The sequence below is a fragment of the Theobroma cacao genome, chromosome 2, assembly GCF_053813885.1.
Source record: "Theobroma cacao isolate CCN51 chromosome 2, ASM5381388v1, whole genome shotgun sequence".
In the NCBI taxonomy this organism is placed as follows: domain Eukaryota; kingdom Viridiplantae; phylum Streptophyta; class Magnoliopsida; order Malvales; family Malvaceae; genus Theobroma; species Theobroma cacao.
In genome coordinates, this window is record NC_142640.1 from 43,802,228 (window position 1) to 43,829,171 (window position 26,944).

Consider the following 26,944-nt stretch of genomic DNA (forward strand, 5'->3'; position numbering starts at 1 on the left):
GGTAAGTTCCCTCAATCTCTCTAACAAATATTTGGGTTTCCCTTATTTTCCGCTTTTGTGTAGTGAAAGAATGATTTTGTGTTGGAAAGCAATGCCATTGTGAAATTTTATAATCTTTGCACATTGAATCACTCCATTGTGCATAAATGTTAATGGGTTTTAAACTTTTCTCATTGATTATGTTTGGCGTGTAGTAAATTTTAGTATTTAGAGATAAATTCTTATTTCCAATGGGTAGGTTTTTATATATTTTTTTAATTTGTTGCACCTTTACTTGTCAAATGCTTGATTCATGTGAATGGTTTATAGTTGATGGGTATTTCCATGTTTATGAATATTTGATTAAGTACTTGGACATATGTCTAGGACATTTTGGTGCCAATTGCAATCATTGATAATTTTGGATGAGTACTATTTCATAGAATTTTATTTTTTTGGAATGATGAGTATGCGAAATTTATAATGATTAGTTTGGAATATGATTGTTGTAAGGAGTAGATAAATTCTTGAAGATGGTGGTGTGAGATTGCCAATTTTTAAGAAGCGGCTGTGGAATTGTTGAGTTGAGTTTATTGAATTGGAAACCAATTAATTAAATTAGTGCATTTGGATTTTTAATATTTTCCGTGGTTGTTGCACGTAACATTACTTGCTCACTCGTACTTTGGATTTGTTTTGATTGTTTGAATTTCTTTTGTAAGAATGGCACCAAAACGATCTAAACAAAGTTCTAGTGACGCTTGTGATCATTCCAAATTCATGTCAGCTGATGCATCTACAAGATATCATACTTTGCTGATCTACAAAGTGCTCATTCTTGAACATGGGATAAATATTCCCATCATCCATTATGAGGAGATTCATCATATGGTATGAGAAAGGCGTTGGCAACTATTTTGTGACCAACCTGAAGTTACAATTTTGCCAATGGGAAGAAAGTTTTATGCTAATGTGGTTGAGCATGTTGATAGCGTTGCTTTTGTACATGGTAAGCAAGTTCTATTTCACAGTCAAGCCATCAACATACTTTTCGAAACTCCTAATATTGAGAATGATGCATATGGGCAGTACTTGGGCGATCATTAGGATTTTAATGAGATTATATCGACACTTTATATTGAGGGAGCCCAATGGAAGACATCACATGGCCAGCTTGTTTCATTTAGATGAAATGCCATGAAAAAGGAGTTGAAAGTGTAATTGCACTTTGTGGCGGTGAGATTACTTTATTCAACTCATATTAACGATCTCACGAAGGATCGTGCAGTTCTCATTTATACCATCGTGACGCATAAATCAATTGACATTGGTAAGGTTATCTTTTATGCCATACTACATACGAGCCGAACTAAATGAGATGGTATAAGATTTCCTTCCTTGATAATTGCTTTATGTGCAAAACTTGGTGTGCATTGGAGCGATAAATAGAAGCTGCAACAACCGAAAGTCCCCATCACCATGGGCATTCTCAAGCGATTGGAAGAGTTTGCTCTGGTAGCTAGTAGTTCTTCACCACCGACCCCCCCACCTTCACAATTGGTTTCCACAAGTAGTGTTGCTCAATGGATAGAGCGCGTTGATCGTTGTTTGGATTGTCACGAGAGGTAAAACCAGGTAAATTTCCCAAATGATGCGAGCTTATGTAGAATATATTGGGATGGACATGACTACTTTTCCCTTATTGCCTACGGATTTAGACTCTGATGATGATTTTGGTGGAGATGATGAGAGGGCCCAATAGACTGCAGCTTCAGAGTTAAGGGAGTATTTTTGTCCTTTTTCTCTAATTTTCTTTTATCACATTGATGATAATGTTTTGTTCAAAGTTTGGGGGAGTCTTTTTGTTATGTTAGGTTTATTTAATTTTATTTGTTTTTATTTTAAGTTAGCTTTTAGTTTAAATTATGTTTTGCATGTGTTATTTGTGTTAAAAAAATTTTTTTTTGAGATAATTTGCACCTTATCCATGATTGTTCCAATCCTAGGATGATAATTTGATTATCTTGTAATTTTTAGCTTTTGAGAAACATATAGTTTGATTTAATTTTATGTGATAGTCTTATGTTAGCTTTATTTTAAAATGTGACTTATAATAATTTGAGCACCATATTTATTTACTTAGAATTTTTATGTGATTTAGAGAAAGTTTATGTTGATACAAAGTATAGCGAAGTCAAGAATTCTAAAATTTGTTTGATTCTCTCTTGATGTGAAATCTTAGATAACACTTAGGATAGGAAGTGATTTAAGCCATATTTGGATCATTTGAGCCTTACTGAGCTACCTTGTTATATATTTATCCTTAATCACCTGTTTTGAGCTTAATTTACTTTTTCTTTATATATACACAACAATATTAGCCTTCGTGTTTTTATTTAATTTCAACAATTTGAACATTTTACCCTTAAATTTTTTTATCTTTCTATGAAGTGTATTAAGCTTAAAGATAAATTGAGGGAGAAAGGTGAAAAAAAAGGTGATGGGTGCTTGAAATTTACCCATTTTTCAGAATTGTCAAAAATAAGTTGGAGGTGTAAAAAAAACGAGAAAAGAAATAAAATGTGTTGCACAAAGGAAATTTTACTTCAAGTTTGGGGTGTTATAAAATTTTATTGAGCTCTTCATAGTCCTAGATTGATTAAGTGTTTAGGGTGAATTTGAGTCTAAAAATATCTTTTATCATACCTTGACCCTAGCCTTACCATACCTTGACCCTAGCCTTACATTATAAGCTTAATAAAGACCTATTGATTTTTGAATAAGTGTTATTCTACATTAGCGAAGAGAGAGATGAAAAACAAACTTATGAGATCCTAGTACTAACTTATGCTTAGATTTGGCATAAACTAATCTGAATTGCATGATATATTTTGTAAAAGATTATTCACACACACATAGGAAGTCCTTTCGAAAAATAAGTTTTCACTTGAATTGATGCATGACTTTAAGGATTAATTGTATTTTACCTTAAGCTGGAATTGGGATAATTTCTAAGGGAAAAATTGAGAAATCATGATTTGGTAGTTCTATCTCACCTTCAAGTATTTTTATGCTCAGTTTTCTTTTTATTATTTTTTTTTCTTGAAAACTAGCAAAATCTTAAGTTTGAGGTTGTGATAATTCTATTTTGTAGAATTATTTTCGTCCAATTTTGTTATTAAGTATTAGCTAAGTTCTTAATTTTCAATTATAATTTAGTTATTTTTAGTTATTTTTATAATTAGTTTATTTTTAAGTGAGTTATTTTAATTTTATGTTTATTTCCTTTAATTTGGTTATTATTTATTAGTTTTTATGTTTTTGTAGGAATTAAGGGAATTAGGCTTAATTTTGGAAAATTTCATTCCCAGTATTTAATGAAAGCTTATTTATGACTTTAAAAATAACATATATTGTGCATATTTAATTATGAAGCAAACCAAGAACCACCTAAGCACCTTTTGAGTTTTTTTCCTTTTATTAAAAAATGATGTTTTGAATCCAATGTTTTTAGATAAAAAAAAATTATATAATTATTTTGAATCAAATATTTAAATATTTCTTTGAGTTACTTTTAAGTAAAAAGGAGTTTTATGAAATACATAACTTAAAGGAGGGAGCTTTTAACTTTAATTGAACTAGTTATATTTATGAGGGCCCAATAACCCATAAAGGAGTCCAGCCCATTCGGTTTACTTATTGGCCATTCAAGCCATTTAATTGACAATGGTTTTTTTTTTTCAAGAAAAAAAACGTAGGCATCAACTAGAGAAAAATGAGAGTGTTGCATTAAATAAGAAAAAATGAAGAATTTGTCCTTTGTAGTGATAGCAAGAGAAAAATAAATCGAAATATTGATTGTATTGTGAAGGAGTTAACGACAAGAAGTAAGAGCTCCCTAGGAGGGCTTCCTTACTGTAAGTTGCGAATGAGGGGTTGAGAGGTGAGGCCTTGTTGCATGGTATGAAGGCATGTGGTTGTCTTAGGAATGGAAGCTAATGAGAAGATAAGGTGAGAAGAGTACTAACGGTTGGGGAAAGAGGGTTCATGCTTTTAGGGAGGATCTTTTTGTAGGTAGTGGAAGAGAAAATAAGAGGAGGTGGAATTTATGGTATGCTTTTGATGAGGTCAAATGAGGTCTGATTGGCATGGTTAAGGGAAGAAAGAGTTGGAATGATTGAGAAGGTAGGGAAAATGAGCATATTCTCACAAGGCGGCATATGAGGTGTGTCATAGTTTTAGAAAGAAACTGTGAATCCCACATCGATTGTATACTAGAGTGAGACTGAGTTTTTAAGTATTTACACTATCTTTAAGTTATAAGGTGTCTTTTGTGAGATAAAATCATGAGGTTTAATAGGCCAAAGTGAAAAATACCTTACAAGTTGGTGAAATTTTCGACAATTGGTATTAGAGTCCACTTTATGGGTACTAGTGATGTGCTATTAATGACAGTGGAACTTTGTTGAAGTGGGGGAAGATGTGCACCAAATTGCTTTTCTTACTCGATATGGGCATTATGAGTTCCTTATGATGCTTTTTGGGTTGAAAAATGCTCTAATTGCTTTTATGGGCTTGATGAATAGGGTATCTAATCTTGATTTGGATAAATTTGTAGTTGTTTTTATTGATGCTATTTTAGTTTACTCATTTAGCTCAACAGATCATTTAACTCAACTTTGAGGCAAAAACAGCTGTTTGCTAAATTGAAGAAATGTGAGTTTTACCTTTTTAGTGTTGCTTTTTGATCACTTTATTTTATAGAGTTATTTGGTCTTAATTTTCAATATATTTTGTCTAAGTTCTTGAGATTTAATTTAAATATTAAGAGTTTTTAGCCATTTATTTTATTTTATTTTATTATATTGGGTTCAATTGTGATAAGTTATTTTATGATGTTTTATTTTAAGTTTAGTTATTATTTAGGTTAAGTTTTATGTTTTTGTAGGTGTACTTTGAAATGTGGGCCTATTTTGTGAAGGAGATACAATTTAGATGCAAACTTCAACTACACATGTTATGGTTTTTTGAGCATATCTTTCACTATAGAAGTTTAATTGATATGATTCTTAAACCATTGGAAATCTAAGAGGCATAACTACAACTTTTATGTTTACCACTTTGCTCAGTTCAACCTTAAAGGGGGTCAAAAATCATGTCAAATTCAAAATAGTGTAGTAGAGTCTGAAGAAGCAACGTACAGCTTTGAATGCTGTGGCCATGGAAGGAGTCAACGCCACGGTACCTTAACTAAGAAGAACGCTTCAAGGCATATATGAGCCTTGGTGCAGTGGCCACCAAGCACCCAGCACCGTGGCGCCTAAAAGAAGATTTTGAAAAAATATAAGAAGTGCACAGCGCCATAGCGCCCAAGCAAGGCAAGTTGCAACGTCCAATGAAGAAAGAAGAGTTTCTAAGCTATTTAACTTCTATTTTGCCTTGAACTCAAGCTTTATTTAATTCCTTTTTCAATAGAATGAGAAAACAAGTTTCAAGTAAGATTTTTCTAAAGAAAAATAGGCATTAAAGCTAGCAAGGAAGCAAAGAAAGCAAGAAAGATTGCAGATTGAAGATTTGATAAGTATTAGAGTTCTTTCTTTTCTTGTTATCTTTACACTTCCTTGTTTAGTTTTGATGGTTAAATTTCTTTTTGGGATGATGTTTACATACATTATGTTGAGCTAAGTTTTTAATCTAAAATTGCAATTAACTCAATACATAGTCCAAATTTTTAATATTCGTTCTTGCTTATGTTGATAATGTTTGAGTTGTTTATTTTAATCTTATTCTTAATGTGTTTGATTGTCTGATCACCAATTAGATTGATTTGGAAACCTAAATGGAACTAGAAGAAGGAGTTTAGAGTAAGCGATGGATGAAATAGCATATGTTCAATATCAATTGTATAAGATGATTGATTGGATTCACGTGTAGGGTAGGAATACACTTACATGTCATATGTTGCATTAGAGTCTAATCGTAATGAGCCTGTTTTCAGTTTGCATAAGAATATAGTAAATTGGTTAAAAAAGATATTTTTATAAGAACATCGAAAGAGACTTATAAATAAATTAGAACCCTAGGTTAACAACTCAACTATCTTGTAGGTAGGGAGAGAATATAAGAAATTCAGATGAAACATTAAGGGGATACTGTTGTTCTAGACTTTTGATTAATTGATTAATTGATTAATTAGTTAAATTGATAATTTTAGTTTTAGTTTTAGTTTTAATTTTAGTTTATTTAATTTTAAGTAGTTTTAAATTTGGTTGTTTGGACAAGATTGGGTTGTTTTAAATTTAATAATTAGCAAAAAGATTTGGTCAATTCTCTGTGGGAGCGAACTTTACTTTCATTACATTACTTATTAATGATATGTGCACTTGCGTGGTTTATCTAACAAACACTTTTCTTAGGTATGTGGTCTCAAAGGATGGGATTTTTATAGACCTAACGAAAGTTGAAGTGGTGTGGATTGGAAGAGATTGAATAATGTCTTTGAGATTTGTAGTTTTTTAAGTTTAACAAGGTACTATAGGCGATTTATGGAGGACTTTTTTGCATTGCCTTTGGCTGGATTGATACAAAAGGAAGTTCATTTTTAATGGTTGAATGATGGGGAAAAAAGTTTTGACGAGTTAAAGAAAATGTTAGTATCTGCTCTTATTCTTACTATACATGTTGGTGGGAAAGGTTTTAACATTTATAGTGATGCTTCTGAGAAAGGACTTGAGAGTGTTTTTATGTAAAATTACAAGGTGATGACCTATGCTTCTAGGCAATTGAAACCTTATGAGGAGAATTATCCAACCCATTATTTAAAGTTGGCAGTAGTAGTTTTTGCCTTGAAAATTTAGAGACGTCATTTGTATGGTGAGCCTTGTGAGGTTTTTACAGATTATAAGAGTTTGAAGTATTTATTCACATAGAGGCGTTGAATATGTGGCAAAAGAAATGGTTAAGTTGTTGAAAGATTATGACTTGACCATTAGTTATCACCCTGGTAAGGTGAATAGAGTAGCTAATGCCTTGAGTAAAAAAACTTTGAGGAACACGATTGTGACAATTACTTCCCAAAGATAGATTTTAGAAGGCTTGCGAAGAATGGATATCAATGTATGGGCACATGGTTTTAGAGTAATATTGGCTAACATACAAGTTTAGCCAACTTTAATTCAAAGGATGAAAATTGCTCAAGCAAATGATCCTTAACTCCAACACATGAAATTTGAGGTTAAATTTGGTTTAAAACAAAACTTTAGTTTTCATGATGATGGCTCTTTGAGGTTTACTGATAGAATTTATGTTTCGAATGATTTGGAATTGAAGAAGGAAATTTTGGAGGAAGCTCATTATAGTAACTATACAATCCATCTTAGTGTTACAAAGATGTACAAAGATTTAAGGAACACTTCCTTAATGTAGTGGTTAAAGAGCACATTTAAGAATCTTTATGATGTAATACCCCCACTTTTTTTAATCCATCTTGTTATATTGCAACTATGACCCTTGGGGTCTATTTATGAAGAAATAATAAAAGAAAGGGTTTTTGGAAAAAAAGGTGGTTATAACATTTATTTGTTTTCTTTCTATATCAATAGGCAAAAAAATTAGAAGGTTAGTAAAAGTTAAACCCAAGAAAAGAAAAAGAAAGGCAAATCTACTCAAGAAAGCACTTTTTAAGGTATGATTAGGTATCGAATCATGAAAATTTTGTATTTTTTATAGCTTGGATGCAAAAGCTCTAGATTATTTGATGTTTCTTCATTTGCTGTCCAAATTTGGTAATGTTCTGATGACTTTCTGTAAATATGGTTTTTGTGATAGGGAAAGGAAGCATTGCAAACAAGTGAAAGGATGTATCAGAGGTAACGAAGAAGAAGATCAGAGCAGTTCCTAAAGTACTAAGTATTGTGGAAAAAGAAGGAGAATAAAAAGAGAAACGGTAGATAATTAGAAAGTAGAAGATAATTAAAAAGAGAAGTTAGAGAGACAAGCTCTGGGTGAGAATCTTATAGCTTTGAAAAAAAAGATCCCTAAATGAATTATGAAGTTTCTATGTATAGTGCAAAAAGTGATGGTTACTCAAGAATAGGTTTTAATGCGCGTAATGAATGACATTATTATTAAGAGCGTTAATATGAGTAGCATTACTATAACCCATTATGTGAATATTAAAATGGTGATTTATTACACATAATGAGTAACGGTTAGAAACTCATTATGTTACCATTGAAGTAATTGGTCATAATAATATTTTTTCTCGAGTAAAAGGTAATCGAGAACAAGTTAAGAGAAAAAAGTATAGGTGAAAAGGTACAAGAGAAGAAGGTGTAAGTGAACATGTACAAAAGAACAAGGTAAGAGGACGAAACACTTATACTTCAAGAAAAAAATATAAGAGGAAGACCTCTTAACTACCTTTATATCTGAGCCACCAAACCAAACTCTTTAGAGCATCCCAAAATGAAATAATTCGTGAACCCTGCCACTTAGTTCAAGTTACTTTTACTGCTATCCGTGTGAATTGATTATTTTATGGTAAGTAGTTATTCCACTTGTATTAGCTGTTCCGCATGGAGTAGTGTTCCATTTATTCTAGTTGTTCAGTGTGAAGTAATGCATCACTTATTATTACTGCATGAAGTAGTGTTTTACTTATTCTAGTTGTTCTGCGTGAAATAGTGTTTCACTTATTCAAGTTGTTCTCATTATTCTCTGTACAACATTACGCTATAAAACAATTCTAAAGTGAATAGGTAGTAACCAAAATCAATTATCTACACTTTCTGACAGCATGATAGGTACCAATGGAAAGGTTTTCAAAAGATCTTTCTAATAATTTTTGTAGCACCCCATTTGGTTGAGTAATTAGGGAGATATAAATTTTTTAAATTTGTTGGAAATCCATTTTTACATATTCAACTACCCAACTTTGAGTCACCGTAATTCCACAATCCAGTGACGTTTTGAGTCCATTCTTTAAGGGTTTTTGTAGTATGAAATTGGTTTTTAATTTAGTGTCAAGGGCTTTTTGTGTTAACAAAATGGAAGGCTGAAAGTTGGTTCGTTGATATTGGAAACTTAAGAATTTGAATATGTTTGGGATGGTTTTCAAACTTTTGCCTTTTGGAACTTGTGAATTTTGTAATTTTTTTCATCAAAAAAAATTTTAATGTTATAGTATAACATGAATACTTCAAATTGGTCTTGCGTTTATCACTAGAAACAATTTGGATTAGTAGTTATAAGAGTTCAAAGTAGCTTGAATGACCATTCAGTTTCTGAAAATTTTAGATTTTTTTTATCAATTTGAAGTATTCATGTTATACTATAACATTAAAATTTGTTTTGATGAAAAAGATTACAAAATTCATAAGTTCCAAAAATCAAAAGTTAGAAAATCATCACAGACATACTCAAATTTTTGGGTTTCTAGTATTAACAAACTAACTTTAAGCCTTCGATTCTCTTAACACAAAAACCTTTCACACTAAATTAAAGACCACATTTCATACTACAAAAAACCAAAGAATGGACTCAAAACATCACCGGAATGTGAAGTTCCAGTCACCCAAAGTTAGGTCGTTAAATATGTCAGAATGGGTTTCCAACCAACTTCAAAAATTTATATCTCTCTAATTACTCAACCAAATAAAGTGTTACAAAAACCATTAGAAAGATTTTTTCAAGACCTTTCCATTGGTACCCATCATGTAGCTGGAAAGTCATCAGAACAGTACTAGATTTGGATGGAAATTGAAGAAACATAAAATAACCTAGGGCTTTTGCATTCAAACAATGAAAAGTACAAAATTCTCATAATTTGAAGCCTAATCATATCTTAAACAATGCTTTCTTGAGTAGATTTTCCTTTCCTTTGCCTTTCTTCTTTTTCTCTAGGGTTAGCTTCTTCTAACTCTTTTATTTTTATGCCTATTGATATAAAAAGAAAAGACATAAATGTTATAACCCCTCTTTTTGCCAAAAGCTCTTTCTTTTTATTATTGCTTCAAAAATAAACCCCTAGGGTCATAATTGCAATCTAATAAGATGGATTAAAAAAAGTGGAGTATTACATTTTCCCCTCCTTAAAAAGAAGTTTAATCCTTTAAACTCTTACCTTGGTCCTTAAAAAGGTGGGGATACTTCTCCTTGACATTTTTTTCGAAATCCCAAGTTGCCTCTTATTTTATGGGATTACTTCACTGTACCTTAACATAAGAAATAGTTCATTTTCTCAAAACTTGCTCATTTCTATCCACAAAGCATACAGGATACTCCTCATAAGACAAATCTTCTCTAAGTCTCAAAAGAACTAACTCTACTACATGGCTAGGGTCTAGAACATATTTTCTCAATACAGAAACATGGAACACATTATGCACTTTGAATAAAGCAAGTGGAAGTGCCAGTCTTCAACCCACACCATCGACCCTATCTAAAATCTCAAATGGACCCATATAACAAGGACTAAGTTTTTGTCACAGCCCAAATCTTGGGCCATGATCGATGCATGGGCCCAATGGGCATAGCCTACTAAGCCCAAGTAAGCCTTTTTTTATGCAATCCCGATCATCATTCCCAACCATCATTTCTAAACCACATATTGTAATTCTCTACTAAAAATAGTTTAGTAAAATTTTATAGTGACCCAATACTCACCATTTTATTATGTCAAAATAATGTCACCCGTTTGCCAACTCATAGTGGCATCAGTAATCAAATATATATATTTGACTTATAACATGAATCCTAGCGGATTACATTACATATATGTGTTCACAAGTAACAGACTCTTGACCGTCAGCGGAGTGACCGTGGGTGAAGGTACAACTACTGAGATGCCATAGTACCTACCAAGAAGGTGAGCATACGTGGACAACTCAATCTAGGTCCCAACTACCTCTGAATCTGAAAACATTAAGTTTAAAAGAGTGAGTATAAAAATCATTGAATGAACATAAGAAGGGAACAAGCAATCGATAAAGAGAACTTGGAAATCATGATGCACTTGTTTCAAAAATAATGCAATTGATTTAATTTCTTACTAAAAACCCTTCATTTCGAACTTTGATTAATAACCTCATAGTGTTACAAAAACCCATGATCAATCTATGAAGTTAAATGGGTGAAAATATGTCAAAATCAGGCAAGGTAGCAAGCATGACAGCAAGTTTCTCGCTGCAGCGAAGAAACATTCTCGGTTTGCATATGTTTTAGTTTTTAAAGAATATCTCCCACTACAAAAATCTAATTGATATGATTTTTGGACCATTAGAAAGCTAAGAGGCTGGGCTATAACTTTTATGTTTATTACTTTTCCAGTTCTAATGGGAAGGTAGCCAAAATCCATATCAAAGAAAAGGCACTGCACTAGAAAATTTTAGAACCACCCGAGAGTTTCTCGCTGCAGTGAGAAGCTTCAGTAAATTTCTCGCTGCAACGAGAATCAAGCCAGTGCAACCCCCCTCCAACCCAAGAGTTTCTCGCTGCATCGAGAATGAATCTGGCTGCAGCGAGAAATAAGGCAACTTAGTTAAAAAGGGTCTTGTTACATCAAAAGCCATTTTCTTGCTAAAATGAGAAGCAATTTTGGAGCAATTAACAATGCCAACATATAACACAATCACAATTATCTTCATAAACTTTCTATAACATATATATATTTGTACATACATACATCATCATGCATACGATCCCGCCACACTCAGCTTATGTGCAACCCCCACATCGCGCACATAGGTGGAGTCATCGTGTGCATCCCCCACATTGTGCACAACTAATACCGCCGTGTGCATCCCCCACATCGGTCACAGGCAATATCATCATCCACTCTCTTGCGCCTGTCATCACCGGTATGTGCTCTCCCACATCACGCACATGCTCGGTTATAATTACAAACAATATTACTATCAATAAATATCATACATATATATATATATATATATATATATATATATATATATATATATCAACATAACACAGGGCACATGGATTCATCACAATCTCATTCCACAACGCAAAACATTTCATTAAAAGCTTGTTCCCATGAATATTTTAGAGAAAAATAGATAAAACATTTCAATGGATTTAGTCAAATACATATGCCCTAATCCCAAAACATTTTAATGCAAGTTTACTCACCGGTATTTGTTGAATCTTTACTCGACTCCAACTTCGACTATTGCTCCAAATAAAAATGTGAGGTCTTGTTGGAACCTATCACACACCAACATCACAACCAACCCAATCTGCATAAATACAATTCTAAAAGTTATTTCTTAAATCAAGCCCCACTAGTTATTCCTAACTAGCTTCCAATTACCATTTGACTGGCTATCTATTCTCTCTACTCTAGTAACACTAGAAATAAATAAACAAACCTCAACAATAAAACAACTCACAACTTCAATTACTAGCCATTATCAACAACCTAAAATCAATCCTCATTCATTACTCACCTTGGTGGATTTGTAGTTGAATTCCTTCTCAAGAATACTCAAGCTATCATGGAAAGTCTCTCTCTTTCTGTCTCTCTCTCTCTCTCTCTTTAAAATGTCCAGCTAATGATGAAAAGTGTTAAGGAAAGACTTTTGAGGGTTTTAAGGTGAGAGAGTGAAAAAGCAAAAGGTTTTATGAAAAAGTGCTTAAAAGCATGAAAATTGAAGCTAGAGAGAGAGAGAGAGAGTTATGGAAGCTTTAAGGGAGGCTTCCATGGAAGATGAAGAAACATGAGATGGGAGGAAGAAAAAGAAGAAGCTGCTAGAAAAATGAGGAAACTGCTGGAGAAATGAGATATTTATAGCCTAAGCTTATCCAAACTTCACTTAAATTACGAAAATGCCCTTAACAAGTTGGCTTTGTCTTCCTCCAATCCTTTATGCAATCTTTTTACTCTTTTGACACTAAGATAAAGTCCATAATAGTCTAGAAGTATTCGGATTCATGAAAACTTAAAAATTTCTGCTCGAGATGAAAAATGATCATTTTACCCCTACCTTGGAAATCATCATTATTTCTATTTTCTTCAACATTTTATCCTTATTTTCATCATTCATTTATGTCTTAGGCTTACTTAGGCCTTAATAACATTAGAAAGCTACTTTTAGGAGCTCACTATGAGAAATGACAAAATTACCCCTAGTCAGTGATATCGCGTCTACTTCTATAAAAATCAAGGTTTCACAGTTTTTCTCTTATCCCAAATTGCATTACTCCTCTAGTCGGCGAAACTTGCAAAAGTACATTATCTTTAACCTCAAACTCTAACTTCCTTCTTTTATTCTTTTTACAAATTGTGATTTGGTCAAATACACAAAAAATTTTGGAGAATGGCATTTCATGATCTAGCATATGAATTTGAAATACTTTAGGGTTGTTTAAATATTGTGATCTTTGAACTATTTTAAACTAGTTTATTCAGACCTTTATCTTGACATTTTATCTTCACAGTTCATTGGGAACTTAATTTTGAACATTGTTAAATTATGACCTTTTGAACTCAGTAGACAGATTTAGTTTTTACAGATCATTACATTTTCAAATATTTTGGCTTTTTTAGTAAATTGTATAAGATGTATGTTTTTGAGCCTTAAATGTCTATAGGATTATATCTTATAGGTGTGTGGTGTCTTTCATGCCTCGGGGTCTGAGGCTTGACAGATTAGGAGCTAAGAATTCTACATCGATTGTATACTAGAGTAAAATTGTGTATTTAAGTGTTCACACCATCTTTAACCTACGAGGTCTTTTTCTTAAACAAAACCGTGAGACCTAATAAACCAAAGCAAACAATACCTATGCAAATTGCTGTGGACCTTGACAAGATGCATGGGAGTCTCTTATGAACAGTGCAAGTTGGTGTGGACCATGACAAGGTGCATGGGAGTCTCTTATGAATGGGGTAATGTTGTGAAGGCATTTAAAGTAAAGATGAATGTTTAGAGAAAAGGAGTTGCAGGCAGAGGTGAACTTAGGAATTTTTTTTAATAGTGTCATAACTAAATCTACTGACTTGGAGTTTTTGACTCCAATCTCTACAAAATTATAAAAAATTAATGGGTTCATTAGCATCATTAACTACATAAAACTTTAGCATTTGTAATATAATTAGTAGAGATTTTTGACACTTCAATGGTGTCATTTGACACCACTCCACTCTATATCTGTCCACCCTTGGTTGTAGGTTGACTGTAGAGATTTAAGAAGCAAAAGTTAAGTGAAAGTTGTCTCCACGACAAGCAAAGCCATCAAGGGGGAAAAAAAGGAAAAAAAATAGAAAAAAGGAAAAGAAATCATAAAAGAAAAATAAGAAATGAACAATAGTCAATTATTTCTATACGTGTGTTTGTGTTCTATAATTATGATACAACAAAAATAATGTTTAAAGTATATTAGCTGTAATTTAATAATTAAAATATATAACTTTGGTAAGCAATATTGATAACTTTTTCCGAACTTCTTGGCTTTCTTTTTTCTCTTTGAAACTTCCTACTCTGTCTAAAAACCATTTTTCTTTATTTCTAGGAAATGCATTCATTGTATTTGGTCATATTGCTAAAATTGTTTTGATGTTTATGAACATTGCTAGTATATGTATATATACACACACATGGACAATGCACTTAATTAATTGCAAACACAATAAGAGAAGGCCACATACAATCCCTTACTGGTACCTTAACAGTTAAAATTTTAAATTTCAATTTTAAGATTTTACATTAATTTGAATTTTAGAATAAAATAGAATTTATATGATAAAAAAGAATTATATTTATTATAATTCAAAATTTTATGTAAAAAGTAAAAAACACGAAAAAGGATACATATACCTCACAGGTGAAGACAGTCCAAATGGACAAATAATATGCCCCAAAACATTAGCAGTACATCCATATATGTCAAATAGGAAACACCTAAAGTGTATTGAAGTGAATCGATCATAAACATATATGTATATGGATAATGGATAATACTTAGTAGGAAGCTAGTTGACTAAGGGCGTTGCTTCTCCTTACAAAATACTATATGGATCAAGACGTATATGTGTCTCACGCAAGCAAATTAAATACTAATCCAAGTCGAGATCTGATACGAAACCTAATGCTGCTTCTTGAAAACGATTATTCACAATATTCATTATAGAAAAGACACTCTCTTTATACAAAAGTGACAAATGACAAATTAAAATAAATTACATAGATTACATATCTCCTTTATGTCGAACCTCATATTTGGTACACATCTGTGTAAACCTTTATACCCATAGGGGAATGGGGTCAAAGTACAGAAATTGATAATTAAAATTAAAAATTAAAAAGTTTATTAATAATAAGATATAGTCAATATTGCCCTCATTCAACATCAGTAGGTAGTGCCGCTGCCCCTGATTTTTTAAATTTTAATGTCTGTCCCCAAGTCCTACCCCACTTTGTGCTTCAACTCTTGCAAGGTGTCATGTGTCTTTTTTTAATTACTAATTAATACTTATTTTATTTTAATTTTTATTCTTTCTCTCTTGTATTTTCTCTTTACCTCTCACAAATCAATTACAGACAATATTTGGGTTTCATTGGTCTTATAGCAAAATGTGATCCCTTTTTCTTGAAAGATCACTTCCTTGCTTCTCCTTGTTGTCTTTCTTTATTTTTTTTCTTGATTTCTTCAGCTTCTGTTTGGGTTTCTTTATTTTTTTTTCTAATTGAAAGTCAAAAGAAAATCTAATCTTGCATCAATGAGGATCAGGAAAAAAAAAGGTTTCACCTTTCTATTCTATTTCACCTACCTCTTCTAGCAAATCCCAACTTTAATTAGTCTCCTGTGGTGCAATTCCTGCTACAGCAGCAGCCTCCTCTACCCACTCCTTGCTTTGATCCTCACCTGTCATCTGATTGTGCTAATCACCCGATCGAACAACTACCAACCCAAGGCCATTATTCATTTGTTTTTCTTGCTAGAACAACAACAAGCATAGGAAGACAAAAAGATTACCAACCATCTAATAATAAAGAAAGATGGTAAAAGATATGAGAGAGAAAGAGAAAAAAGTAAAATCAAAATAAGAGGAAGAAAAAAAAATTAAAACAAAATAAGTATTAATTAGTAATACAAAATAGACACATGATCCCTTGTGAGAGTTGGAGCACAAAATGGGACACGGATTGGTACCAGGGGATTTGGATTCTGATTTTTTATATTCAAATCTCACGTAATTAATTACATAGTTAATACTTAAAATAACATTGAAAAATTAAATGTAGAAAAAGCACAACAAAAAAAAGCCTATTTTCGACGGAATTTTCCTTTGGAAAAAGGCTGATTTTCGTTAGAAATACGTTTTTCCAACAGATTTTCAATGAAATAATTCGTTAAAAATTTCATCGGTAAAAGCCTCGTCGGTAATATTTTTCGTTAGAAATCCATTAGAAATTTTCAACGAAAAATTTCGTTGGAAAAAATATGATTTTTGTTGGTTATCTCATTGGAATTCCGTTCGAAATTCTGTTAGAAACGACTGTGAAAAGAATTCCTTTGGGAAAAAAATTTCGATGGAAAATTCCATTGGAAATAATTCTGTAGGAAATGAATTTTCAACGGAATTATGTTGGAATTTTTTTTATGACGGAAAATTCCGTTGGAAATAATTTCGTATGAAATGATTTTCCAACGGAATTCCAATGAAAAATTCCATTGGAAAAGCATTCCCAATGGAGAATTTCGTTGGAAATTTCCAACGAAATTTTCGTTTGGTGATGTATTTCTAACGAAAATTCTTTTACTAATTTTTATTGCATATCCTTTAGTAATGCTTTTCCATAAAAAAATTACCAATTTTCATTTCGATAATAAATTATCGATTCACATCCACATTTGACTTTCAAAATATATAAAACAACCACACATTAAAAAGCGAGATTCAAAATCAAATTCATACCATTAAAAATTACCTTAAACACATAATATCTAAAAAAGCTAAACACATATGAATATAAAGCTAAATGTGTTATTAAACAGCTATACTAAAAAGTATCCAAGTGTAGCACTGAAAAATAGACATCATATCATGAAATATTGTGCTCTTACTTGTCAAGATTTTAGCTTGAAGGTCCTGCATTTCTTTATTTTGAAAGTGCATTAGTCATGATCATGGTTTTCATACGTGCCATAAATTCACTCATGCTTTTCGCCATTGCATTCTTAATTTCTTCATGTATTTCCTCACATATCTTACCTAAGTTTTCTGAAAGATTTTCCACTTTTTCTTCCAATGCAATTACGAGACTGGTAGCGTTTGAGTTGATAGGACCACACGTAGACTCAGATGTTGCTACATTGTTGTGTGTTCTAGTAAGTAAAGCTGTAACAGGCACTCGAGAACCAAACCTATACACGTGAGTTCGTGTAGTCTCCATCCCTCCAATTGCTTTAGTCCAAGTATGCGAATTGAATTCTGGCTAAGAAGATGAATCCTCACCATACTTCTACGATAGTACAGAATTATATATTTCTTACATAAAAAATTAAATAAGATTATTATTCAACTAGATCGTCAACTTAATTAATTTTGTATGTACACTCGTAGACTTAGACTTGTTATCTATAAAATCACTATGACCCCCAAATGCTTATGAAAGTGGTTGAACACTTCCAAAAAGCTAACATCTTGTTTCATCTCAATTGTTTGCATTTGTTTACAACTATATATACTTAATCATAATCGATATATATAAATAACATGTAAAGAAAAACCAAAGTCAAATTACTAAACATACAATTTAAATTTAGTTTGGAAGAAAACCACACATATAAATGCGAAGTAAGATTAATTCATACGGTCCTTTTTGCATGAACCACAAATGGAGCTGAATCGCTAGTGTGCTTTGGAATGCTTCCTTTCTTTGACGTTAAACGATTTTACCTTGTTTTTCTCAATTTGTTTTGCCATTCTTCTGTACCCCATACCGTATCAATAACGGTATCCCAAATTTCATTTATGATCCATTCCCTTGACATGCCTTTACAATCCGTAATGTTGTTTGTTTTGGCTTTTGTCATTGCTTTATTCCTTTCTTTTGAAAGCATGTCTCTTAACCGATCGAAACAAATTTTATCCCATATTCGTCGAACCAAAACATCTTGATTTGCAGACCAAACACATTTTTCCTATAGCAAAATAATAGAGTAACTAAAAAAATTGATACAGATTAATTGAAAACAAAAAGTTATAATTTAATTGAATAACAAACATAGTACCTGAAATTTTTGAAACATTAACTTCTTTATATCATTAGAGACTTTCCTCCATGTCGACCATGGACCATGTAAGTGATTTTTGATAATCTTTGTCATTGTAGCTATAACCTCTCACTCAAAAAAGTACTTGTGGTATATAAAAGAAAATTTTAATATATTAAAATTTATAACAAATATAACAATTTCATTATAATACAAGATAACATATCTTTCCCCAATAGGAGTTATACGCTATCTATCGGATGGATCTACAAGAGTCTGTAATCCTACACTAAGCCCTTTACCCCTTGACCTTGAGGATGTATCATCCACACTTGCACCTAAATCAATAGATGGGGATCTACGAGAATCGTAAGTAGATGTCTCATTTTCTACTTGCTCTGCAGATGCACCTAACAAAAAAGGTGGCTTAGAGGGCACATCATTATTGATATTCTGCATCTGTGGTTGAATGGATAGATCAGCAAACGCACTAGCATTTATAGGCAAGGACATACTTCTAGAGGCATTTGTTGATCTAGGTCTCTGTTTTGAATGTTTCCCTTTAACCATTGTTCTTGTAATATTTTTTTGTTAAAATGCATACACTAATTATTTCCAATAAAATTGAAACAAAGTATAAAAATTATCAATTTACAACAATCACAAGTAATTTTTAATCATTTGTACAATCAAAGATGCAATTATATAGTATTAATTTCAACATTTATAAATATAAACTATAATTTATAATTTTTTAACATATCAAGATCTTTCAATATTATAAAATTAAAGTTAAACAACTATGTAACAAAAAATATAAAACCAATATCATATATGTCTACCATCATCAATCACTTTCAGAATAAGTAAACTCACGTTCTTCATTATTATCACTATCATCACTAAAAGTTTCGCAGTCGTCGTCTTCATCTTTGTTTTCATCTCCTTCCATGTCATCTTCTTCATCTTCATCTCTTTGCATGTCATTTTCTTCATCCTCAATCAAAAGATTAACCTCTTCATAATCACCACTTGCGAAAACTACAAAGTTATCAAGTTCTTCCGATAGAGTGCTATTAATTGAAATAGACACATCTTATTGGTATACTTCTTCATTCAAATCAATTTCATTTTCTCTATCTTCACTACTAGGAATGTGAAATCTACTCTTAGCTTTTGTTTTAAATACTGCCCACCAATTACGTCGATCTCTTTTGGTTGATGGATAACTACTATAATAAACTTGGGGAGCTTGTGCAGCTAAAACAAATGGTTCATTAGTGGCAAGTATTGAGTTGTATTTAATTTCAATAAGACCATGAAAATGATCTACCTTAATACCTTTTTCAGTGTCAAACCAATGACACTTAAATAGCATAGCTCTGTTTCTAATACCAAAATACTCCAACTCGATTATATCCACTAAAATACCATAAAAGTCATGCTCATAATCATTATAAAAACTCCCTTTTATGCAGACCCCACTATTTATTGTCTTACGATTTTAGCTGTAATCTAAGGTGTGAAACTTGAAACCATTTACAAAGTATCTTTTGTAACACCTTATCATACGTCCTGGACCATGGGAGATTTCAAGTATACGTGGGTCAATTTCATCTTTACGTTTTGCAACCTACGAACATGACATACAAGATCAAAAATTAATAATTACATAATTAATGCCTCAATGTTATTAAAAGTTCACTTCTAATTTACATAAACTTACATAATTTTTAAATCATTTCACGAATCTTGCATCACATACTTTCTCCAATTCATCTTCTGATATATGCACAACATCTCTCTTCACCATTTCATCAAATATCCTATCATATTCACAATTTATGGATTAAATTCATTCTTATGATCAATCAATTAAGTTTATGGTAGAATGGGAGTTACTTAATATATGAAAGCATCTCTTCACAATTCATTAAAACATATAGCTCAACAGTATAAAACTCATCATCATCTAAATATCGAGATTTATCTAATGGACCAAAAGCTCACCCAAGATAAGTGAAAATTGAAAGACGACCAAGAAAGTCCACGTTTCCCCCATCATCATTACGTGGCACTTGATTTAATCTTATTCGCATAGTAGGTTCAAAATACCATGAGCAAAACGAGAAGATTTTCTCGATAATATAAGCCTCACATATAGATCCTTTAACAAAGGCTTGATTTTTTACTTTCTTCAAATGTTGCAAAACCTAAAAATCACAATATTCATCAAACTTAAAAAGTACCTTAAACTCTTGTAATAAACTATTTGAAAACAAATAACAATTATAGTACCTCTCAAATGGATACATCCATTGATACTGGATGGGTCCACCAACCTTTGCCTTGTAAGGTAAATGAATCGGCAAATGCTCCATAGAGTTAAAGAAACCGAGAGAAAAAATCTTTTCTAGTTTGCATATAATTTCACATATTTTTCCTTACAAGGCTTCCATATGATCTACAAGTATTTCAGTTACGCACAAATCCCTAAAAAATGAGATATCTTAGTAATCGCATCCCAAATTGAGTGAGGCACCATATCACGAAAGACAATTGAGAGCAATCGTTGCAAAAAAACATGACAATCATGGCTTTTCATCCCATGAAATTTGCAATCAATCTCATTAACACACCGAGATATGTTCGATGCAAACCCATCAAGTAATCTCAATTGTTTCACCCAAGCATAAACATTTTTTATTTTCTCCTTATTTAAGGTGTACGCAGCTTAGGCTTGAAAATTTTTCTATTATTTTTCACTAATTCCAATTCTGGCCGCTTGCAATACACCTTCAAATCTTGTCGTGCCTTTAAGTTGTCTTTCGTCTTTCCCTTAACATCCATCATTGTGTTGAATATATTCTCAAATACATTAAGTTCAATATGTATCACATCTAGATTGTGACGAATTAGAAGCGTATGCCAATAAGGCAGATCTCAAAATATACTCTTCTTCACCCAATTATGATTTACACCATAACTTGAAATCTTCTACTCACCACATTTTGTTCCGAATGGGAGATGAGGAAGTGAATTCAAACGTGACAATATTTCCTCACCTGATAATCGAGGAAATGGTAAGTCATGCTCAACTCTTTTTTTAATAAATTTGTCTCTCTACCTCCTAAAAGGATGATTAAGTCACAAGAATTGCCAATGACAATAAAAAAACACGATTTCCTACCATGATCCAATATAAAAGACTTAGAATGTTCCATGCAATAGAGACACGATAATCGTCCATGAGTACTCCACCTTGACAACATACTGTAAGCAGGAAAATCATTAATTGTCCATAATAATGTTGCCCTCATATGAAAATTTTGTTTCCTATATGCATCATATGTGACAACACCTTTGGTCCACAATACTCTCAGCTCATCTATCAAAGGCCTCAAGAAAACATTTATGTTTTGACTTGGATTTTTCTTCCCCAGAATAACCATATTAAGAAACATATATTATTGTTTCATACACATCCATGAGGATAAATTGTACACACAAAGCATTACTGGTCAAACAGAATAAGGTTTCGCAATCGATCCAAAAGGATTGAAACCGTCAACACATAACCATAGTTTGATATTTCAAGGTTCCATTGCAAATAACTCATATGTGCGGTTGAAGTGTTGCCAAGCCTCACCATCAACAGGGTGTCTGAGGACTTTATCATCACTTTGGTTTTGCGCATGCCACGTCATATGTTTAGTAATTTTGCATGACATATAAAGCTTTTAAAGCCTGGGTATAAGTGGCAAGTAACGCAAAATCTTGTAAGGTATTTTATTTTGCCTTTTCACACTTGATTTCCTCAGTTTATACCGAGGATGCCCACATATCATACAATGCTCAAAATTAGCAATTTCCTCATAAAATAACATGCAATTATTTTTGCAAGTATGAATTTTGATATATCCCAGTCCAAGTTTTGCTACCTTTATTTTCATTCTATAAAAGTCAATAGGTAAAGTTTCATCTAATGGTAACATATTCTTTATTATATCCAACAGCCGATCAAAACATGATTCACTCAAATTAAACTCTGACTTAACATTTAGAAGTTGCGACACAGCTGAAAGCGTTGTCTGCTCTATGCAACCTAACCACAAAGTTTCCTTTGCATTACTTAACAAAGAGTAAAAGCTAGTTGCATTTGGATTTGGATCTTCTTCCACAAACCTTGATTGATTATCATGACTATAATTGGAAACAACTTCTGGACCCATAGCATCCCTAACCATTCTAGTATATGGATTTTCTATTTCCTCTTCATATGTGTGTTCACCATATTCCCCATGTTCATCATTACTAGCATATGATTCAACTCTATCTCTACATCTTGATGATTATCCAATATCATGTTCCCCATGTAAACTCCAAATTGTGTAAGCATCAGTAAAACCCTTTTTAAGGATGTGCTCTATCACCTTATCCGAATTCAGAAACTTGTTATTACTACATCGAGAACAAAGACATCTGATTTTATTCTCCTGCATAAATGTTGAGTTAGAACGTGCAAAATGAATGAATTCATTTACTCCATTTACAAATTCATCTTTAATGAATCCATCTGAAGTTAAACGACAGTACATCCAAGATCGATCTCCCGTCATTTTGTAATCCTAAGTGTCATAAAACATAACAATCAAGAATAATTTTCACTGTTGTTTAAAATAAAATTTGTTAATAACTACATTCTAATATGAAAAACTAAGTTAAACATTTTAAATATAAATTTAAAAAAGTAATCACATGTCAAGATAGTAAAAATGATTCCATACAAGAATAATAAAAAAAAAAAGACGCTATATAAGTTTAACTTCATAAACGAGTAGATAAATTCATATTCACAAGCTTTTCTATATATTAATGAGTACAAAATCCTATAAAACCAAGTGATTGAGAAATGGCCAAAACTCTTTTGCTTTTCCTTTTGGATTAAAAATTAAGAACTATGAATTTTTAAAGCAAGGATTTTTTATATTTTTATTATATATATTTTATAAAAAATAAAAATATTTACATACAAAAGTAAATAGTAAATTTGCAAAAAAAAGTAAATAGTACATTTTTTAAAATTTATATATATAATTTTTAAATTTTTCATATTTTATTTGATTTACATATTCTTCAGTTCAAAGCAGCTTAAAGAGAAGTGACCAATTAATGTCATGACTTGACCAATTAATGAATATGAAAATAAAAAGTCTCAAGTCTTCTTTGGTTATCATGGAGACAACACGTTTGGCTTTATTACATCTCTTTGACCATGGCTAAAAGATAAATAAGCAATCAATTCTTACTATTTATGGGAAGCAAAAATAATGAGGTGGGGAGCGGGGTAAAAAGTACTTGTGTTGAGTAATAGTGACAGAGAGTGTCGGAAGATGTTGACAATAACAGCACAAGATGCAGAGATGAAAGAACACAAGCCCAAAAAGTGATTTAACCCTAAAAATCAACATTGAAAGAGAATATTGACAAATCAAGACCTTAACAAAGGTTAAAAGTAGTATGACAAGCTAAACCAAATTGACCAACAGAATCAGTAGTTCATGATTACAAACTCCATCATCTGGGAAGCTACTACCATGAATGAACGTGATCTAGGCACACCGAGAATTAAAGGCACTTGGTGGACGAAACTAGATTAAAAAACAGCTCCAATAAGAAGAATAATAAATAGATGCAGGGAAAATAATTGAAGATTCTACAATATAAATGGTGGTGTTAATTGTATCAGAAAAGAATATAAGAGTTAAACTCCAAAACTCTGAAAGAGCTGAAACCTAGAACTAGAGGAAAGAATACATGTAAGTGCAAGCAAGACAATATAAGAAAAAGAAAGTACTCTGCTTGGTAGCTGAGGGAACTTGTTAAATATTATATTGTGTCTATTGGTTATGGAGACATAAAACCTCTTAATTCCAAGTAAATCATTTAGACTAATGGGTCTGATGCCATTTGGAGGCTCTTCAAACTAATGCTTTGTGTCCCTGCCCGTTCCAAATACTTGGAAACTGAAAAGCTTAAAAACTGCTTTTACATAAAAATGTTCTTTACACTCATTTTGAGGAATTGACTTCGCAACATGCATATATGTCTTCGATCCTTGCCCTGTTACGATACTTTCTTATATAGCAATATTGTGGCTCAATGATCCATCATTTATGTAAAAGCATGCAAAGAATTAATTACATGTCATCATCCAAAACATTTCGGTGCTTTCAAATTTGATGGCTAAAGCCACCCAACTCGCCAAAAAAAAAAAGCAATGCTGATGAGATGCTGAGTCAGATTTGTGTAGGGACATTCAAACCAAGCCTTGGTCAAAACCTGGTTTCAAAAGGGATGGGTAACTTGTAAACTCTGAATAAATAATATGTTCAACACATTTTTTTGAAAAGGCGAAGAAAGAATTATTTATTATCAATTCCTTTACAAAACTACTAGGCATGTAGCAGTGAGCAAAAAATAGAAAACAGCCTGTAGTCTCGGCATAAGAAGGCTCGATTTGGGGAAAGTGAGCGACACACGGAGAAGGGTAGCAAACAGCCTCTATTAGTTCCTCTATTACTCATTTATTCAATACTGCATTAATAGCTTGATAGAATAAAAGTTATCCTCTTCAGATGCCAGAGACCAAACCCATGGGTTCTTCAACAACAACGAAGTCATCTTGGCTCAATGGAACAAGCTCCACTTGTCCTTTAATAGGTCCTAATTATACTAGTTTGATTGGATAGAATTGTCAGGGGTACTTTCAACCTCTATGTATTAGAATTATCATAGATCTTTAGCTTTAAATTGGGTCTCATTCCAAAATCTGTTGATTTTATGCACAGCATAAGTTTGGTGTTTGCCTATTTATATTTACTCTTGTGGAGAATGTAGATTTGGATTATCAAGAGACAATCTGTGATTGAATGATTAAATAGCTTCTCTCGTTCTTTTTTGGTCTTCTTATATTTCTGCATCTACAAGAACTCGTATTTTTCACTCATTTCATTATTTGCATCTATAGCAGATCAAGTTACTGTCACAGCACAAAAGAGCACTTGTAAACCTACTCTACTCTACTTTGCTACCACTCACAACTCACAGCAAATAAATTTCTCAATTCATGCCACTCTATTGTTCTTTAACCGTAACTAGTAATGGAGGAAAATAGTAATTCAATTACTAATCCTAAACACCATTATCTATTACCACAAACCAAAGAAAAGCCTGAGTAGACAGACATCCTTGAATCTGTCGAATCTCATCAGCATTCAAAACCTCTGCAATATAGGCAAATTACGTTTCTAACAATCCCCAGCTATCAACATAAACAACAACCATAAAGAAATAGTGCAGGTATCAATCCATAATTTTGAGATGTTTTACAACTACTGCAAGTTTTTTTTTAATTTTTTTAAAAAAGATTGCTACCTATTTACAACTCACCACAACAAAACAGATTTGGGGAAAGTGAGCGACGCACGAAGAAGGGCAGCAAACAGCCTCTGGTCTCAGCACAAGAAGGCTCGATTTGGGGAAAGTGAGCGACGCACGGAGAAGGGCAGCAAACAGCTTTTGGTCTCGGCACAAGAAGAGAGATTTGGGGAAAGTGAGCGACGCAAGGAGAAAGGCAGCAAACAGCCTCTGGCCTCGGCACAAGGAGGCTCGATTTGGGAAAATTCAGCGACGCACGAAGAAGGGCAGCAAACAGCCTCTGGTCTCGACACAAAAAGAGAGATTTAGGGAAAGTGAGCGACGCACGGAGAAGGGCAGCAAACAACCTTTGGTCTTGGCACAAGAAGGCTCGATTCGTTTAAAATTAATTTGGGGAGTTTTAAAATTGGTTTGTGCAGGTGATAGACTTGGTTAAAGCTTAATTCATTCTTTCATTTGGTTACAACAGGTTCAAGTTTTTGTAGTAACACAAATTTAAATATTTTTAATTTTATTAATAAATTAATTTTTTTATATTACTTAATATAAAATATAATGTTATATTATTAAATTTATTATATATATATATATATATTAACGACACGTTATAATTTGATGTATATTACAAAATTTGTATAATTACTTATCAATATAATTTTATAAAAAATATGATGATAACTAATAAAATTAATAACTATAATCATATAAATAAAATTTACTATAAGCTTACATATAAAACATATTAATATATATATGTAGGATATTTTAATATCTCATATACATACATACATATATATATATTAGCTTATAAAGTTATATCAATTAAATAATATAACTTGTAGTTTCATATTAATACAATAGGTTATATATTTTTTTTGTGAATAATGCAAGTTTATATATATATATTCTATAGCTATGATTCTAATTTGTACATAGATATAATAAACTAATGTATTATTAATATATTATATTAATAATTTTATTATATATCTATCTTCTTAATTTATATATATTAACTAATTAATATTAAAACGTACATAAAATATTATTATTATTTAATTAATTTATTATTATATCTGATCATGTATTTTTATAAAATTAAAAAATTTATTTTATTCTTTTTATCAATTTTTTAATGTTATAAAATTAATGAATTTGAAATTATTAATTTATAATGTCACGTCCCGAAACTTCCCTTAGGCCCATGACAACCGCCGCGATGTCCCGATTGACACTCATTGTTCGGAATGCCAATTGGAACCTCGCAAGGCTTACATATCAGTTTTAA

General features: G+C 31.9%; 3 long non-coding RNA genes across 3 annotated transcripts; 1 reads left to right on the plus strand and 2 right to left on the minus strand.

Moving 5' to 3' along the window:
- The first annotated feature begins 6,504 nt into the window (after positions 1-6,504).
- On the plus strand, positions 6,505-7,904 carry LOC148764313 (uncharacterized). The gene is made up of 2 exons (XR_016024830.1): positions 6,505-6,628; positions 7,807-7,904. It is a non-coding gene; the product is annotated as an uncharacterized LOC148764313 (long non-coding RNA).
- A 9,800-nt stretch (positions 7,905-17,704) lies between these two features.
- LOC148764314 (uncharacterized) lies at positions 17,705-18,357 on the minus strand. The gene is made up of 2 exons (XR_016024418.1): positions 18,235-18,357; positions 17,705-18,144 (listed from the first exon to the last, which is right to left on the minus strand). It is a non-coding gene; the product is annotated as an uncharacterized LOC148764314 (long non-coding RNA).
- Positions 18,358-24,262: 5,905 nt separating this feature from the next.
- Positions 24,263-26,094, minus strand: LOC18609670 (uncharacterized). Its single transcript, XR_001926325.2, has 2 exons — positions 25,669-26,094; positions 24,263-24,558 (listed from the first exon to the last, which is right to left on the minus strand). It is a non-coding gene; the product is annotated as an uncharacterized LOC18609670 (long non-coding RNA).
- Positions 26,095-26,944: the final 850 nt, after the last annotated feature.